The sequence below is a fragment of the Balaenoptera ricei genome, chromosome 1, assembly GCF_028023285.1.
Source record: "Balaenoptera ricei isolate mBalRic1 chromosome 1, mBalRic1.hap2, whole genome shotgun sequence".
NCBI lineage: Eukaryota > Metazoa > Chordata > Mammalia > Artiodactyla > Balaenopteridae > Balaenoptera > Balaenoptera ricei.
Window position 1 is genome coordinate 16,216,805 of NC_082639.1, and position 18,960 is coordinate 16,235,764.

Genomic DNA, 18,960 nt, shown 5'->3' on the forward strand with positions numbered 1-18,960 from the left:
CTTAGATGGCAAAATTCCACTTGGAAGGAGGTTTAACTTATCCAAGATCTCATAATTAATAACTGGTAGAACTGGGATTCACAGCCAGGTCTCTCTTTTTAAAAAGAAACTTCACGGGCTTCCCTGGTGGGGCAGTGGTTGAGAGTCCGCCTGCCAATGCAGGGGACACGGGTTCGAGCCCTGGTCTGGGAAGATCCCACGTGCCGCGGAGCAGCTGGGCCCGTGAGCCACAATTACTGAGCCTGCGTGTCTGGAGCCTGCGCTCCACAACAAGAGAGGCCGCGATAGTGAGAGGCCCGCGCACCGCGATGAAGAGTGGCCCCCGCTTGCCACAACTAGAGAAAGCCCTCGCACAGAAACGAAGACCCAACACAGCCAAAAATAAATAAGTAAACAAATACTTAAAAAAAAAAAAAAAGAAACTTCACTTTCGATAATGCAGCCTTTATACTCTAGCAAACTAAGAATTCTTTTCCACGGCTTGTATTTTGGATGTGGGAGTGGAACTCTTCCTCAAAAAAAAGAAAAAAAAAAAAAAAGTCCAGACTATGTGATCAATCTCTGTTTTAAGGTAGATCAATAGAAAATCTTTTTTGGTACTTTATCACAGTTCAATTGTTGGGCTGTTCTCAAGGCCTCTTCAAGACGTACTCCCGGAGAGACATTATTCATTTCTAAAAGCAATCTCTTTTCAGCCCCAGAAACATGGCTGCTAGAAAATTAAAAGGGCTGTATTTTAAATGTTATCTAACACAAATACTGCTCTTACTTAATTGTCGCTTTGGACTTTTTAAAATGAATGTTTTAGGCAACTCAACCATTCATTAAGTCATAATATGTGTTTTATTCTGCATTAGGACCATCCAATTACTCTTACTCTTTGTTACCTCAAAAACAGATATTTAATGAGCACTACCCTATACAAGCTGGAGTGCACTTTAATGTCACTCATCACCCATCTCAATACCTGTACTTGTCAGGCCACTCTTTCTTCAGTCCAACTCTAGAAATATTTACCATAATAAACAGAATTTTAAAATCAGACAATTTTGACAAGTAAACTGATTTCACATCATACTCTGTAAAATGAAATATTTAATACAAAAATTAACCTTAACATCTCACATTACATTTCTTTAAATACCAGGGACAGTATTTCTTTGTACCTAACCACCACCATGACTCTATAAAAAAGCTTATTTGTGGGGACTTCCCTGGTGGCGCAATGGTTCAGACTCCGTTCTCCCAATGCAGGAGGCCTGGGTTCGATCCCTGGTCAGGGAACTAGATCCCACATGCATGCCGCAACTAAGAGTTCACATACCACAACTAAGGAGGCTGCGAGCCGCAACTAAAGAACCCACCTGCTGCAACTACTACCCAGCGCGACCAAATAAACTTTTTCTTAAAAAAAAAAGTTTATTTGTGGATTACATTATGATAAAATTCAGACCAGAAAATGAGATCACCTGCCAGAAAAGGCAATAAATTCTATATCAATATAGTACTCAACTGGTTTTTAAAAATCTAAATCCCTGCCACAATATCCACAAAAGACTTTTTCTGGCTTTGGAATTCAATCTTAATTATTTAATTCATGATAACAGTACCACTGAGAAAAGATTCACAGACCCCTCCTCAATATAAGCCTTCCTTAGAACAAGCTCTCGAAGGATGTAACAATAGAGTATTTGGCTCTTGTTTAGTTAAGCTTGTACCAGTAAAATAAACCTCTACTGAATTATACAAAACAGTTAAGAGCACCAGCCAGAAAAAAACTTCTGTTTACCCAAATAAAGCACTGCAAACAGCCACAAAGTTACACTTTTAGAAAATTTCATTTAGAGCCATTTCCATCCCCAAAGATTTAGATAGTTACTTACATTCAGGCATTGTACATGGGGGAATAAATTCTTACTGTCTTAAAAAAATTGAAAAACACTGTACTGCAGCTTTAAATCTGAAAGATTTGATCTATTGAAGCCAAAAGCCCCTGCTCATACTCTGCTTGTATTAGGATGGTCAATTATACAACACCGGTCAGGAGAGAATTTGATTCAATCCTCAAAATTAACTGGTATATATTATCAATATAGTAAAAACTATTTGAGTACAGACTGTAATGTAAAGTATATTATCTATAAAAAGTTAACAGTCCCCTGTAGATACTAGATAGAAATGGCTTCTCAATCACCAGAGCCACTTTCCCTAAGTTAAGAAATTCATTATGTTTGTATGTGGTCTAAAAAATGGGGAGGCTTTCGGCTCCTTTCACTGAAAAGCACTTACTTTCAGCAAAGAAGACCTACGAAGTCTCACTTAGGCAGTGGGTATTCCCTGTTGCACAGCTCTGTTCTCAACATCAGAATTACCTAGGCCTCATCCCAAGCAATTAGAGAACCTCTGGAGAATGGGACTCAGGCATCAGAAGATGCTAGTGGCAGCGAGGATTGAGAGCCACTGATCACTTTTCCATTTCTAAGCAGTGACGTTATCTTAGTACAGAAAAATACTGTACTAAGTTTACCACCATTTCTATATTCTTCACACTTAGTTCGACATTTAAATGCTATGGTTTTTTGCCTTTCACAAGACAACAATGGGCTCATATAATAGGATGGCTTTCACAATATACCTAGATCTGACATACTACTTGTGTTCCCACAATAGTAACTATACTATTCAAAGCTCAGCTCTTCCCTACACAGCATAATAAAAGCCAGTTCTCTCCCCAACCCTAGTACCAGTTCTCCCAAGGCTACTGGGCTAAAAGTACTGACCTGCCTAAAGGAGAATTCAGTGCCTGGTTCACTGAATTCCCAGGTACCAAAGGTATTCTATAATCTGTGCACTGCTGGTTCTCTGCTTCCAAAGTCAATTATCTGCTACTCATCATATCTCCTGTACCTTCTACTGCTAACTACCACTATCATTTCTCCTACTTTCCTCCCCCCATTAGCCTCACTTTTATTTACTCCTGGTTTCCTGACAGTTTCTTCTTGTACTTCTCATCTAAAACATCCCCAGCTAGAGTTCCCATTCCTCTCATTTGTCATACTGTACATAATCTTCACTCTAGGTCCTGCTGCTCCCGTTATGACCACTTCCTCCTCCCCTAGTTCTTTGGTTTTTTTTTTTTTTTTTTTTTTTGGCTGCAATGGGTCTTCGTTGCTGCGTGCGGGCTTTCTCCAGTTGTGGCGAGCGGGGGCTACTCTTCGTTGCAGCACTTCTCATTGCGGTGGCTTCTCTTTGCTGCAGAGCACAGGCTCTAGGTGCGCGGGCTTCAGTAGTTGTGGCTCACGGGCTCTAGAATGCAGGCTCAGTAGTTGTGGCTCACGGGCTCTAGAATATAGGCTCAGTAGTTGTGGCTCACAGGCTTAGTTGCTCCGCGGCATGTGGGATCTTCCCGGACCAGGGCTTGAACCGGTGTCCCCTGCATCAGCAGGTGGAATCTTAACCACTGCGCCACCAGGGAAGTCCCTCTCCCACTAATTCTTGAATTTCAGATTTAGACATGTGTCTCTACATTTAAGAACCAGAAGTTTAAATATTGTGTGGCTGAATTTTTATAAAGCCCAATTTTGCAAATTTATGTTCCCCAAAGATGTTTCATGTTGAATGTTTAAAAAAAAAATCACATCATACTATTTCATAAAAACAATGTTCTAAGTGGTGGTTGTATTCTCAAAATTATTAAAGCCTATTTCGTCTAAAACGAACCTGAAATAAAGTACTACGATGAATTATGAGAAAGCTAGGAAGAATGTCAAGAGCTGGGACCTGAAGATCTAGACTCAATCCTTTACAAACGGTGCTGTTAGGGAACTGCTGACGGAAACCACCTGCCTTGGCCAGGCCCAGCTGCCTGAGTTGTCTCATAACAGGAGGTCCTGATAAGGAACATGGTGCTGCAGCTGAAAACTAACTGGGAGAATTCAGGAGGGGGCAAAAGAGGGAGCAGACAACCAACCTCCCAGAGTCCTTCTCACTGGAATCCATCTTGGCTGAGATATGCGCACAGCACCAGGAAGGACCCTGAGTCACACTATGGGCCAAGCAAGATAACTGGCCAGAGACAACCTGGAAACTAACCCCATTGCCATAAAACCTGAGACTGTGAGCCACGTGGCAGAGCAGTTCTCCTGGGTTCCCTTACCCTGCTGCTCTCCGCCCACGCGCCCGTTTCCAATAAGTCCCTTGCTTTGTCAGCACATGTGCCTCCTCGGACAATTCATTTCCGAACGTTAGACAAGAGCCCACTCTGGGGCCCTGGAAGAGGTCCCCCTTCCTGCAACACTGCTACCTGTGGTATCTGAAGCAAATCATTTCACTTTTCACACTCAACATTCCAATCTACAAAATGGAGATAATCATATCTATCTACAGGGTTATTGTAATGATAAAATAGGTACAGTGAAGTAACTGAGAAATGCTCTGAAAACTCTAACCTATAAGGCAATCTACCATCAAGATATCATCCTCAAATACATAATCTGATAATAGGAGTACACAATAAATACTAGTTCACACTGTTATAATTCAAGTTATATTAGGAAGGACAGCTTTTAGTTTAAATTATTTCTAAATGTTTCCAACGGTCAAGATCCTCCTACACTCACTGTCCCTTATCTACTCAAGAGTTGAAAAAGATGGAGATTAACCAAGATGGCGGAGTAGAAGGACGTGCTGTCACTCCCTCTTGCGAGAGCACCAGAATCACAACTGGCTGCTGGACAATCATTGACAGGAAGACCCTGGACTTCACCAAGGAGGATACCCCACGTCCAAGGACAGAGGAGAAGCCACAGTGAGACGGTAGGAGGGGCGCAATCAGAGTAAAATCAAACCCCATAACTGCTGGGTGGGTGACTCACAGACTGGCGAACACTTATACCACAGAAGTCCACCCACTGGAGTAAAGGTTCTGAGCCCCACGTCAGGCTTCCCAACCTGGGGGTCAGGCAACGGGAGGAGGAATTCCTAGAGAATCAGACTTTGAAGGCTAGTGGGAATTGGATTGCAGGACTTTGACGGGACTGGGGGAAACAGAGATCCTACTCTTGGAGGGCACACACAAAGTAATGTGTGCATCAGGACCCAGGGGAAGGAGCAGTGAGCCTGGGGGAGACTGAACCAGACCTACCTGCTGGTGTTGGGGGGTCTCCTGCAGAGGCGAGTGGTGGCTCTGTTTCACCGTGGGGATAAGGACACTGGCAGCAGAGGTTCTGGGAAGTTCTCCTTGGCGTGAGCCCTCCCAGAGTCTGCCATTAACCCCACCAAAGAGCACGGGTAGGCTCCAGTGTTGGGTTGCCTCAGGCAAAACAGCCAACAGGGAGGGAACCCAGCCCCACCCATCAACAGTCAAGTGGATTAAGGTTTTACTGAGCTCTGACCGCCACAGCAACAGGGAGGGAACCCAGCCCCACCCATCAACAGTCAAGTGGATTAAGGTTTTACTGAGCTCTGACCGCCACAGCAACAGTCAGCTCTACCCACCACCAGAGCCTCCCATCAAGCCTCTTAGATAGCCTCAACCACCAGAGGGCAGACAACAGAAGCAAGAAAAACTATAATCCTGCAGCCTGTGGACCAAAAACCACAGTTACAGAAAGATAGAGAAGATGAAAAGGCAGAGGGCTATGTCCCAGATGAAGGAACAAGATAGGCAACCTTCCAGAAAAAGAATTCAGAATAATGATAGTGAAGATGATCTAGGACCTCGGAATAAGAATGGAGGCAAAGATTGAGAAGATGCAAGAAATGATTAACAAAGACCTAGAAGAATTAAAGAACAAACAAACAGAGATGACCAATACAATAACTGAAATGAAAACTACACTAGAAGGAATCAATAGCAGAATAACTGAGGCAGAAGAACGGATAAGTGACCTGGAAGACAGAATGGTGGAATTCACTGCTGCAGAACAGACTAAAGAAAAAAGAATGAAAAGAAATGAAGACAGCCTAAGAGACCTCTGGGACAACATTAAACGCAACAACATTCGCATTATAGGGGTCCCAGAAGGAGAAGAGAGAGAGAAAGGACCAGAGAAAATATTTGAAGAGATTATAGTCGAAAACTTCCCTAACATGGGAAAGGAAATAGCCACCCAAGTCCAGGAAGCGCAGAGAGTCCCATACAGGATAAACCCAAGGAGAAACACGCCGAGACACATAGTAATCAAAGTGGCAAAAATTAAAGACAAAGAAAAATTACTGAAAGCAGCAAGGGAAAAACGACAAATAACATACAAGGGAACTCCCATAAGGTTAACAGCTGATTTCTCAGCAGAAACTCTGCAAGCCAGAAGGGAGTGGCAGTATATACTTAAAGTGATGAAAGGGAAGAACCTACAACCAAGATTACTCTACCCGGCAAGGATCTCATTTAGATTTGATGGAGAAATCAAAAGCTTTACAGACAAGCAAAAGCTAAGAGAATTCAGCACCACCAAACCAGCTCTACAACAAATGCTAAAGGAACTTCTCTAAGTGGGAAACACAAGAGAAGAAAAGGACCTACAAAAACAAACCAAAAACAATTAAGAAAATGGTCATAGGAACATACATATCGATTATTACCTTAAACGTGAATGGATTAAATGCCCCAACCAAAAGACATAGACTGGCTGAATGGATACAAAAACAAGACCCATATATATGCTGTCTACAAGAGACCCACTTTAGACCTAGGGACACATACAGACTGAAAGTGAGGGGATGGAAAAAGATATTCCATGCAAATGGAAATCAAAAGAAAGCTGGAGTAGCTATACTCATATCAGATAAAATAGACTTTAAAATAAAGAATGTTACAAGAGACAAGGAAGGACACTACATAATGATCCAGGGATCAATCCAAGAAGAAGATATAACAATTATAAATATATATGCACCCAACATAGGAGCACCTCAATACATAAGGCAACTGCTAACAGCTATAAAAGAGGAAATCGACAGTAACACAATAATAGTGGGGGACTTTAACACCTCACTTACACCAATGGACAGATCATCCAAAATGAAAATAAATAAGGAAACAGAAGCTTTAAATGACACAACAGACCAGATAGATTTAATTGATATATATCGGACATTCCATCCAAAAACAGCAGATTACACGTTCTTCTCAAGTGCGCATGGAACATTCTCCAAGATAGATCACATCTTGGGTCACAAATCAAGCCTCAGTAAATTTAAGAAAATTGAAATCATATCAAGCATCTTTTCTGACCACAACGCTATGAGATTAGAAATGAATTACAGGGAAAAAAACGTAAAAAGGACAAACACATGGAGGCTAAACAATACGTTACTAAATAACCAAGAGATCACTGAAGAAATCAAAGAGGAAATCAAAAAATACCTAGAGACAAATGACAATGAAAACACGACGACCCAAAACCTATGGGATGCAGCAAAAGCAGTTCTAAGAGGGAAGTTTATAGCTATACAAGCCTACCTAAAGAAACAAGAAAAAGCTCAAGTAAACAATCTAACCTTACACTTAAAGAAACTAGAGAAAGAAGAACAAACAAAACCCAAAGTTAGCAGAAGGAAAGAAATCATAAAGATCAGAGCAGAAATAAATGAAATAGAAACAAAGAAAACAATAGCAAAGATCAATAAAACTAAAAGTTGGTTCTTTGAGAAGATAAACAAAATTGATAAGCCATTAGCCAGACTCATCAAGAAAAAGAGGGAGAGGACTCAAATCAATAAAATCAGAAATGAAAAAGGAGAAGTTACAACAGACACTGCAGAAATACAAAGCATCCTAAGAGACTACTACAAGCAACTTTATGCCAATAAAATGGACAACCTGGAAGAAATGGACAAATTCTTAGAAAGGTATAACCTTCCAAGACTGAACCAGGAAGAAATAGAAAATATGAACAGACCAATCACAAGTAATGAAATTGAAACTGTGATTAAAAATCTTCCAACAAACAAAAGGCCAGGACCAGACGGCTTCACAGGTGAATTCTATCAAACATTTAGAGAAGAGCTAACACCCATCCTTCTCAAACTCTTCCAAAAAATTGCAGAGGAAGGAACACTCCCAAACTCATTTTATGAGGCCACCATCACCCTGATACCAAAACCAGACAAAGACACTACAAAAAAAGAAAATTACAGACCAATATCACTGATGAATATAGATGCAAAAATCCTCAACAAAATACTAGCAAACAGAATCCAACAACACATTAAAAGGATCATACACCACGATCAAGTGGGATTTATCCCAGGGATGCAAGGATTCTTCAATATACGCAAATCAATCAATGTGATACACCATATTAACAAATTGAAGAATAAAAACCATATGATCATCTCAATAGATGCAGAAAAAGCTTTTGACAAAATTCAACACCCATTTCTGATAAAAACTCTCCAGAAAGTGGGCATAGAGGGAACCTACCTCAACATAATAAAGGCCATATATGACAAACCCACAGCAAACATCATTCTCAATGGTGAAAAACTGAAAGCATTTCCTCTAAGATCAGGAACGAGACAAGGATGTCCACTCTCACCACTATTATTCAACATAGTTTTGGAAGTCCTAGCCACGGCAATCAGAGAAGAAAAAGAAATAAAAGGAATACAAATTGGAAAAGAAGAAGTAAAACTGTCACTGTTTGCGGATGACATGATACTATACATAGAGAATCCTAAAACTGCCACCAGAAAACTGCTAGAGCTAATTAATGAATATGGTAAAGTTGCAGGATACAAAATTAATGCACAGAAATCTCTTGCATTCCTATACACTAATGATGAAAAATCTGAAAGAGAAATTATGGAAACACTCCCATTTACCATTGCAACAAAAAGAATAAAATACCTAGGAATAAACCTACCTAGGGAGACAAAAGACCTGTATGCAGAAAACTATAAGACACTGATGAAAGAAATTAAAGATGATACCAACAGATGGAGAGATATACCATGTTCTTGGATTGGAAGAATCAACATTGTGAAAATGAGTATACTACCCAAAGCAATCTACAGATTCAATGCAATCCCTATCAAATTACCAATGGCATTTTTTACTGAGCTAGAACAAATCATCTTAAAATTTGTATGGAGACACAAAAGACCCCGAATAGGCAAAGCAGTCTTGAGGCAAAAAAATGGAGCTGGAGGAATCAGACTCCCTGACTTCAGACTATACTACAAAGCTACAGTAATCAAGACAATATGGTACTGGCACAAAAACAGAAACATAGATCAATGGAACAAGATAGAAAGCCCAGACATTAACCCACGCACCTATGGTCAACTAATCTATGACAAAGGAGGCAAAGATATACAATGGAGAAAAGACAGTCTCTTCAATAAGTGGTGCTGGGAAAACTGGACAGCTACATGTAAAAGAATGAAATTAGAATACTCCCTAACACCATACACAAAAATAAACTCAAAATGGATTAGAGACCTAAATATAAGACTGGACACTATAAAACTCTTAGAGGAAAACATAGGAAGAACACTCTTTGACATAAATCACAGCAAGATCTTTTTTGATCCACCTCCTAGAGTAATGGAAATAAAAACAAAAATAAACAAGTGGGACCTAATGAAACTTCAAAGCTTTTGCACAGCAAAGGAAACCATAAACAAGACGAAAAGACAACCCTCAGAATGGGAGAAAATATTTGCAAATGAATCAACGGACAAAGGATTAATCTCCAAAATATATAAACAGCTCATTCAGCTCAATATCAAAGAAACAAACACCCCAATCCAAAAATGGGCAGAAGACCTAAATAGACATTTCTCCAAAGTAGACATACAGATGGCCACGAAGCACATGAAAAGATGCTCAACATCACTAATTATTAGAGAAATGCAAATCAAAACTACAATGAGGTATCACCTCACTCCTGTTAGAATGGGCATCATCAGAAAATCTACAAACAACAAATGCTGGAGAGGGTGTGGTGAAAAGGGAACCCTCTTGCACTGTTGGTGGGAATGTAAATTGATACAGCCACTATGGAGAACAATATGGAGGTTCCTTAAAAAACTAAAAATAGAATTACCATATGACCCAGCAATCCCACTACTGGGCATATACCCAGAGAAAACCGTAATTCAAAAAGACACATGCACCCGAATGTTCATTGCAGCACTATTTACAATAGCCAGGTCATGGAAGCAACCTAAATGCCCATCAACAGACGAATGGATAAAGAAGATGTGGTACATATATACAATGGAATATTACTCAGCCATAAAAAGGAACGAAATTGAGTCATTTGTTGAGACGTGGATGGATCTAGAGACTGTCATACAGAGTGAAGTAAGTCAGAAAGAGAAAAACAAATATCGTATATTAATGCATGTATGCGGAACCTAGAAAAATGGTACAGATGAGCCAGTTTGCAGGGCAGAAGTTGAGACACAGATGTAGAGAATGGACATATGGACACCAAGGGGGGAAAACTGCGGTGGGGTGGGGATGGTGGTGTGCTGAATTGGGCGATTGGGATTGACATGTATACACTGATGTGTATAAAACTGATGCCTAATAAGAACCTGCAGTATAAAAAAACAAACAAAACAACTAAAAAAAAAAAAAAAAAAAAAAGAGTTGAAAAAAAAAAAAAAGAGTTGATATTTTTTAGGAGAAACTGTCCATCTGATTCCTACAGCATTAGATCTACTTTTAGAGCTTGTTACAGCAATAGCTTCTAGTGCGAGACTGTCTTTTTCAAAGACCCTCTAGGGATGGTCATTCTTCAAGAAACCTATATTCCTTAAGGTTTTTTGGAGTAATTCAAACTATGCAGAACACAAAGATTTAGTGAAGGATACCTTTTGTATGCATCCAGCTTTTTGATAGCTTTCATCTTCTCTATAAGTTATACAAAGTTTTATAGTCCCCTTTTCTAATATGCACTTCAACAGTGTTTTTCCTCCTTTGGTTTTATACTTCCTAATTTCATTGCTGCTGAAGTTAAGAGACAATCACTCAAAATCAAGGAGAAGACAGTAGAATAATGCCTTCCAGGTCCTTGATACTTATTTCTTTGCCTGTTGGCCAGCTGCCTGTCCTTTTGCTACTTCCCTCCCTTCTTAAATGTTGCCAAATGGTTATGTAAATAAGCCAGCTGGCTTCTGAGTCATCATTCTTGTATTCAACTTCTCTAACTACCAGAGTGAACCTTGATACACTCTTTGAACCCTTAACAGCCCTTGGAATTTTTCAGTGTCTTTTTGAACATGGCAGCTGGACTTTCAGTGATTTTTCTCACTCCAGTGGGATTATTATTGGCAGCTGTTGGTCACCTACTAGTAAGTATTTCCATCGTTCCTTCCAAACATGCCTGTCCTCCTGATAACTCAATACATTTTTCTCTAAACATGCTACTATTTCCTGAAAGGAGAAAATCTCCATGTGTGTAAAATTTTAAAAGCTAAGAAGAAATGCGATAGTCTACACTGCATTTAGTGTAAAGAAGTAACTGCTGATTTGGCGATGGTTTCTTGGATATGTCATCAAAGACACAGACAAGAGAAAAAACAGATAAATTAGACTTCATCAAAATTAAAAACTTTTGTGCAAAGGACACTATCAACAGAGTGAAAAGGCAACTGATGAGAGAAAATATTTGCAAATCGTGTATCTGATAAGGAACTGAGATCCAGAATGTATAAAGAATTCCTACTACTCAATAGCAAAAAAACACAATCCAACTGAAAAATGAGAGGGGCTTCCCTGGTGGCGCAGTGGTTAAGAATCCGCCTGCCAATGCAGGGGACACGGGTTCGAGCCCTGGTCTGGGAAGATCCCACATGCCACGGAGCAACTAAGCCCGTGTGCCACAACTACTGAAGCCTGAGCGCCTAGAGCCTGTGCTCCACAACAAGAGAAGCCCCCGCTCGCCACAACTAGAGAAAGCCCGCGCACAGCAACGAAGACCCAACGCAGCCAAAAATAAAATAAATTAAAAAAAAAAAATGGGCAAAGGATTCAGACATTTTCTCCAAAGAATACATACAAATTGCCAATAAGCACATGAAAAGATACTCAACATCACTAATCGCTAATGACATGCAAATGTTTTACAGACACACACACACACACACACACACACACACACACACACACGAATTTCCTGACACCATCATCAAGTTTGCTGTTATCAAAAGGAGCATATTCTGAATGACAGTAGACACAAGTTGGCCATTCAGAACTAGAAATACTATAAGGAGAGTTAGTTACTACTATATAAAAGCTCTTGATTCCTGGTATTAAAACAGATAAAGCAGTGTGGCAATTTATAGCTAGTGTTTACAGTCAACAACATCAGAACGAGGTACACTACGTATGCATATGAAAATAAAACCTACAATCCTTAAATTACAACATAACAGCTGTGAAATAAAAGTCATATTTTTATGGCAAGACGAGAAATTTAAACAAAAAATCTTCTCTGCCCTTTGGCCTCCTCTCTTCCCCTCACTGTGCATTGGTGTATCTGCATCACCAAACCTTTCCCATCAGCCATAAAGAGCAACATTCTCTTAGCATCAACAAGACAACACCTTAAGAGACAGCATTCCTTCTTGATCTTGTAAGGGGTCACATGACCCATCACGATGACGATCTGGATTATTTAAACTGTCAGTAATAGGGCATTTGATGTACAGCCAGCCCTCTGTCTCAAAAAACATATAACTAACTGTCCCTTGACTTCTAACAGGTGGAACAGTTCTCAGAGCCTTCTGAGATGCTGTTCCCGGGTTGTAATCCTGAAATTTGGCTCAAATAAAATTTCCCCTTTCTTTCTTAGATTGATTAATTTTTCATCGGTACAGTCTTCCATTGAGATCACTGGTTATTTTCAACTTTTCCTATCTTCTAATATATGCCTTTAAGTCTACACATTTTCCTCTAAGTAACACTTTATGCACATCGCACAAATTCTGATACAAAGTGCTGTTTGTCATTCATTTCTAAAGATAATGTTTTCTATTTTTATTTTATCTTTAAGTCAATAGTTTTTTAAATTTCCAAATAAACTGATTTTGTTATTATTTTTACTCCAACATTACGTTTAAGATTATGAAAAATATTATGAATAATTATATGTATTCATATTATGAATAATTATGTTCAACTAAAATAAATTATAAATCTGATAAGCTTTTTTAAAAACAGCAGTTATATTCTGTAGAGTTTCAACTTAAACATAATTTAGATTTTGTCTTTCTTTTGTTGTTAAGCTCTAAATTCTATAGAAGTATATTTAGAAAAAAATATAAATATGATTGGAATGTAACATTTTTCTCTGTAGCCTAACATGATTAAATTTTATAAATACTCCTTGAGTAGCTGAAAAAAAAAGCATAGTCTTAACTGAATGAGAAAAAATTAAATTAAAACAGATTTATTAATTATTATTTCATTCAAATTACTCATAGCCTTTGTAATAGTTTCTCTAACTTGAATTGCTAAAACACTTTCTCTATTTTTTTTAAAGTTTGATAATTATGATGTTCAAATCACTGATATCCTCAATTATTTTTATCTTGGTTGGTTGTGTACAAAATTTCTCTTTCATACATATATTTGAACTATATATACATTCTTGTGCTAATATATATTTATATAAAAACAAGTTTATTATCTGTGTCATTTATCTGTATCAGGGATTGGCAAAGGATGGCCCTTAGCACCTAAGAAAGGATTTTACATTTTTAAAGGGTTAAAAAAGAAGCAGCAGCAGCAGCAAAAGGTCATCTGGCCCCAAAATATTTACTATCTGGTCTTTCTAGTTTGCTAATGTACATCAAGGGGTGGCAAATTTATTCTGTAAAGGTCCAGACAGAAAATATCTTAGGCTTTGTAGGGCATAAAATCTGTAGCAACTATTCAACTTGTCAATTGTAGCACAAAAGCAGAATTCATAAATAAATTAGTATGGATGTACTCTAGTAAAACTTACCAAAAACAGGAGAGGGGTCAGATTTGGCCCTTGGGTCATAGTCTGCCAACCCATGATCTATATGGTTACTAACTAATCTGTCCATTTTTCTGAGATGTCAATCTCCCACACTGATTATGAATTTGTCAATTTCAACATTTACATTTGCTTCATATATATTCTGAACCAATTATTAAGTATATAAGAATTTGTAAAGTTACATCTTCTAGAAATTAAAGTTTTATATTGTAGGAATTATCTCTCTCCCATATAGTTTTTTGCCTTGCATTCTATGTTGACTTCTAAGGCTGCTTATACCTGCTTTCTTTTTATTAGCATTTTCCTTTTAATGTTTTCCTGCTTTTGTTTTTAATCTCTGTCATGTTTAAATGCATATACCTAGATTTCAGTTTTGACAAACTGAGTGACTATTTAATAGAGGAATTTAATGTCATTATTATTACAGTTACCAACAATGTTGTTTTACCACATTTACTTTTCCCTTTAAATTCATGGGATTTATGGTCCTAGCTTATTCTTTATTATTAAGGTAACGATATAACCTTTTACCATTATTTGTGCCCATTACTTACCTATTGTCTTTCAGCTCTAATCCACCCTGTAAGTAGAAGGGTGCTTTCACCTCCTGTTAGTATGGCTCCAGACACCAACTCCATTCAGATCTCTAGTCTCTGAAAGCCAGAGATCCAGCAGCAGACAGGCGTGCACACCTGATATTCAAAGTACTAGCCTCGCCTTGCTCTCTCACCTACTGAGTTTCTGACAGCCAACCTGCAGTAAAACTCCCTTCTCACAAGTCTGACCAACAGTCCCCTAAAACAGGGGTCCCCAACACCCGGGCCACAGACTGGTACCAGTCCGCTGCTTCTTAGGAACCGGCCACACAGCAGGAAGTGAGCTGCGAGCAAGGGAAGCTTCATCTGCCGCTCTCCATCTCTTGCATTACCACCTGAACCACCCCCCTCCCCCCCGCCCACACGGGTCCATAAACAACTGTCTTCCACGAAACTGGTCCCTAGTGCCAAAAACGTTCGGGACCGCTGCCCTAAAGGACACTTCTCTAAGCTCCTAGGTTCTTACAACACCACCATGTCTCCTCTTTCATTCCCTCAGCTCTAGAGACGTTAGCTGCTTCCTGTAGTTATTAATCTCTGGATTACTTCAGTGTCCCTTTGAGAATCAATCAGCTAGTTTAACAAATTCATGTATTAGATCCCCTCTATTTGAAATAGTGCCGTTTCTTTTTTTCCTGACAATACTTTAACAGCTGTACTGCTAAGCTAATTAGGCTGTCATGTTGTCAACTATACTAAACAGGCAGGTCAAAATTTTGGAACTAAACTGTAAAAGAAGATGGGCAATTTTAATGGTGATGAGGAGTAATAAAATTTGAGGTAATAAACAGTCTTGAATAATATAGCGTAGTACCTGAAAATGGAGTATCACTGACAGGAAACTGAGAAGGAGATTTATTTTGCTGGTGAAATACAACAAAATATTGGCAACATAAATTCTTTCTTCTACATATCACCTACTTAGGTACCTATGGAACAAAACACTTGGCAGACAGTAAAGATACCATACAAGAGTGAGAGAATTCAGGTAGCTTGAGAGTTTATCATTCCTCAGAGAGGAAAAAAATGAGGGTTCATCAACCAATGAAAACTTTACAATCAGATCTAGCTCTTCCTATTACTTAATAATCAGCATCACTGGAAATTTGAGAAAAAAAGGACAGTAAATTAATATAGGCATTAAGGAAAAAGTTTGTTAGTTTGGTAAGTAAATTAGAACACTTTATTTTCTTAACAATCAATCTATAATCTTCTTTGTTCATAGTTAATCAATTCTACTTGCTTTAAATATAACAACTTCTCCTTAACTCTTCTTTGACAGAATTTAAAATGACCTACCACAAAGCTATTATACATGATATGTGTGTTGTCTGCTTTTCACTGAGTATGGAGTCACTGAAATTCAAGACTCTTAGTTCTATAAAGATGCTAGCTTTCTTTCTTTTTTTGGGGGGGGGGGCAGGTTGGGAGGCGTGCTGTGAGGCTTGTGGGATCTTAGTTCCCTGACCAGGGATTGAACCCCAGCCCTCAACAGTGAAAGTGTGTAGTCCTAACCGCTGGACCGCCAGGGAAGTCCCAAAGATGCTAGCTTTCCTATACTTCAAGTAAACTTTCTCATTTGATCACTGATAAAAAACAAATAAGCCTGTATTAAGCTCATCCTCTCCCTTCTCCCACATCCATGCAAATTGAACTCCCCCCCTCAATTAACCTGGATAAGAACATTTACCTAGGGGCTCCCCTGGTGGCACAGTGGTTGAGAATCTGCCTGCAGATGCAGGGGACACGGGTTTGAGCCCTGGTCTGGGAAGATACCACATGCCACGGAGCAACTGGGCCCGTGAGCCACAACTACTGAGCCTGCGCGTCTGGAGCCTGTGCTACGCAACAAGAGAGGCCACGACAGTGAGAGGCCCGCGCACCGCAATGAAGAGTGGCCCCCGCTCACCGCAACTAGAGAAAGCCCTCGCACAGAAACGAAGACCCAACACAGCCAAAAATTAATTAATTAATTAAAAAGAAAAAAAAAGAACATTTACCTATATGCCTGATTAAGCTCGGGACACTATTCTACATGTCTATGGTACTTATCCCCTCTGCTGACCTTTCTCCCAGTAGTCCTATCTGCCCACTTCCCCCATAGCTCTCTGAATCACATAAATGGTGCTATAGATGGAGGTGCCTCCCTCGCCCCCTGCAAAAAATTCATAAATTGAAGCCCTAACCCCACAATGTGATGGTATTTGGAGATGGAGACTTCTGGAGACAATTCGATTTAGATGAGGTCATGGGGGTGGGGCCCTCATGATGGAATTAGTGCCTTTGTAAGAGACATCAGAGAGCTTGCTTGTCTCTCTCTCTCTCTCTCCCCCCACCCCCTGCCATATGAGGACATAGTAAGGAGGCAAGGCAGCTTTCTGCAATCCAAGAAGGAAGTTCTCACCAGGAACCAAATCAGTCAGCCAGCACCTGATCTTGGACTTCCTAGCATCCAAAAATGTGAGAAATGTCTGTTGTTTAAGCCACTCAGTCTACGGTATTTTGTTTTGGTAGCCTGAGCTAACTAAGACAAATGGAATATAAATTTTTGCAGGAAAAATCACAAGCACTCTGAACTGAATAGTCAAACCACTCCATTTCTTAATTCTCTGTTCTATTTCCCATCCCCTGATTTACTGGCACATGCTAATTTCTGTAGGTGAACTGAGGCTGCAATTTTCAAAACCATAAAAATCTGAAAAAGTAATGTCACAGCTAGGTAAAAAACAGATTGGTGGAGCTGAAATGAGTTTTTCTTCTAAAACTACGGGAAGTAAGTGAAGTAAAGAGGTAAACCTGCAAGGGAAACTCTGGAAGAAGTTTTGCACTACCTATTAAAACAGATGAGTGGTAGCTAGAGAAATCAAGAAGCGCCTCCCAGGATGTGTCCAGAGGAAATAACTCCTTAAACGTGAAACAGATAAAATCCTAAACCTTTTTCCCCCTGACAGAACTGAGATGAAAATAAACAACATCATCAACAAAAAACTGAGCTTACACCAAAGACAATGAAAAAAATGCTTGTGAAATCACTCAGTTCTTACAGATTGGTTCTTAGAAAATTCTTTCTTTTTCTTTTTTAATTAATTAACTTATTAATTAATTAATTAATTAATTTTTGGCTGCCTTGGGTCTTCGTTGCTGCACATGGGCTTTCTCTAGTTGCGGCAAGCAGGGGCAACTCCTCATTGCAGTGCACGGGTTTCTCACTGCAGTGGCTTCTCTTGTGGCAGACCATGGGCTCTAGGCGTGCAGGCTTCAGTAGTTGTGGCACTCGGGCTCAGTAGTTGTGGCCCGCAGGCTCTAGAGTACAGGCTCATTAGTTGTGGCACACGGGCTTAGCTGCTTCGTGGCATGTGAGATCTTCCCGGACCAGGGATCGAACCCGTGCCCCTGCATTGTCAGGCGGATTCTTAACCACTGTGCCACCAGGGAAGTCCCATCTTTGATTTTTAAAACTGTGTTGAATTAATGTAGAATTCATTTTTAAAACTTTCACTCTTCACACTTAGATATTTCAAAATATAGGTTCTAGTCTTATAGATTTCCCAAACAGAATCTGAAACTTGGTGTTTAGGGTACGGAAAGTCTGAATAATAGTTGCACTTAACTATCATTCTTACAACAAAACTTAAAAACTAACCACAAATATCTTGAAAGAAAATCACTGGGAATTTTTTCTAGTTACATGCAATGCAAAGAGAAGCATAATCAAACAAATATGCCTTTAGGCATATTTCATGGTAAGCTATAAGACTGCATTAAAGATGAAATTTGGAAAACATCTGGTGAAGTCCTACTTTATAAATATGTTTGCAACTGTTTTTGTTAATAAAAAAGACAAAAGAGCTAAAATTCTCTATCAAATATGACCACATTAAGATAAATCTCAAGAATCAGAGAAAAGAGCTTACCACAATTATTTAGCATATATTAGATGAAACCACAGGTATAAATGATTTAAATTTTTATAAGCCTTACTTTTATACTAATGACATTTGTAAAGGTATGTTAATTTGTAAACTGCTTAATGACAGTATTTGCTGATGAAATTTTCAATAGGTATAAATTTTTAAGTATGTACATATATTATCAACTGAAGAAAACAAAACAGAAGATTTGGCAACAGGACCAACTAAATGCAGTCAGTACTGCAGTTTCTGGAGGCTACATCAAATCTTCATGTGCCATGAATGCAGCTTCCAAACACCAGTCACTTCAAAGACTGCTTTAGACAGCCATAATATGTTCCATGGGGGAGAAGGCTAGTATAAAAAACAATAAATTTTGCTTTGCTTTCTTTTTTTAAGGAATGTCAACATTCATCTATTTCAACAATGAAATGTGAAAAACATTTTCAAAGCTTTCTCTACTTATCCTGG

General features: G+C 39.1%; 1 protein-coding gene across 15 annotated transcripts in view; it reads right to left on the minus strand.

The window, feature by feature from the left end:
* Window positions 1–18,960, minus strand: part of EIF4G3 (eukaryotic translation initiation factor 4 gamma 3) — a 399,095-nt gene that overhangs the window by 233,673 nt on the left and 146,462 nt on the right. For 7 of the 15 annotated variants that reach the window (XM_059915370.1, XM_059915379.1, XM_059915344.1 and 4 more), the window contains exon 1: window positions 14,537–14,898. The exons of 3 other annotated variants lie outside the window; for them this stretch is intronic. The gene's annotated coding sequence lies outside the window, so the exon portion shown is untranslated. Of the gene's footprint in view, window positions 1–14,536; window positions 14,904–18,960 lie in introns of those variants that run through there. 5 more of the 15 variants (XM_059915421.1, XM_059915414.1, XM_059915401.1 and 2 more) reach the window with 2 other exon arrangements.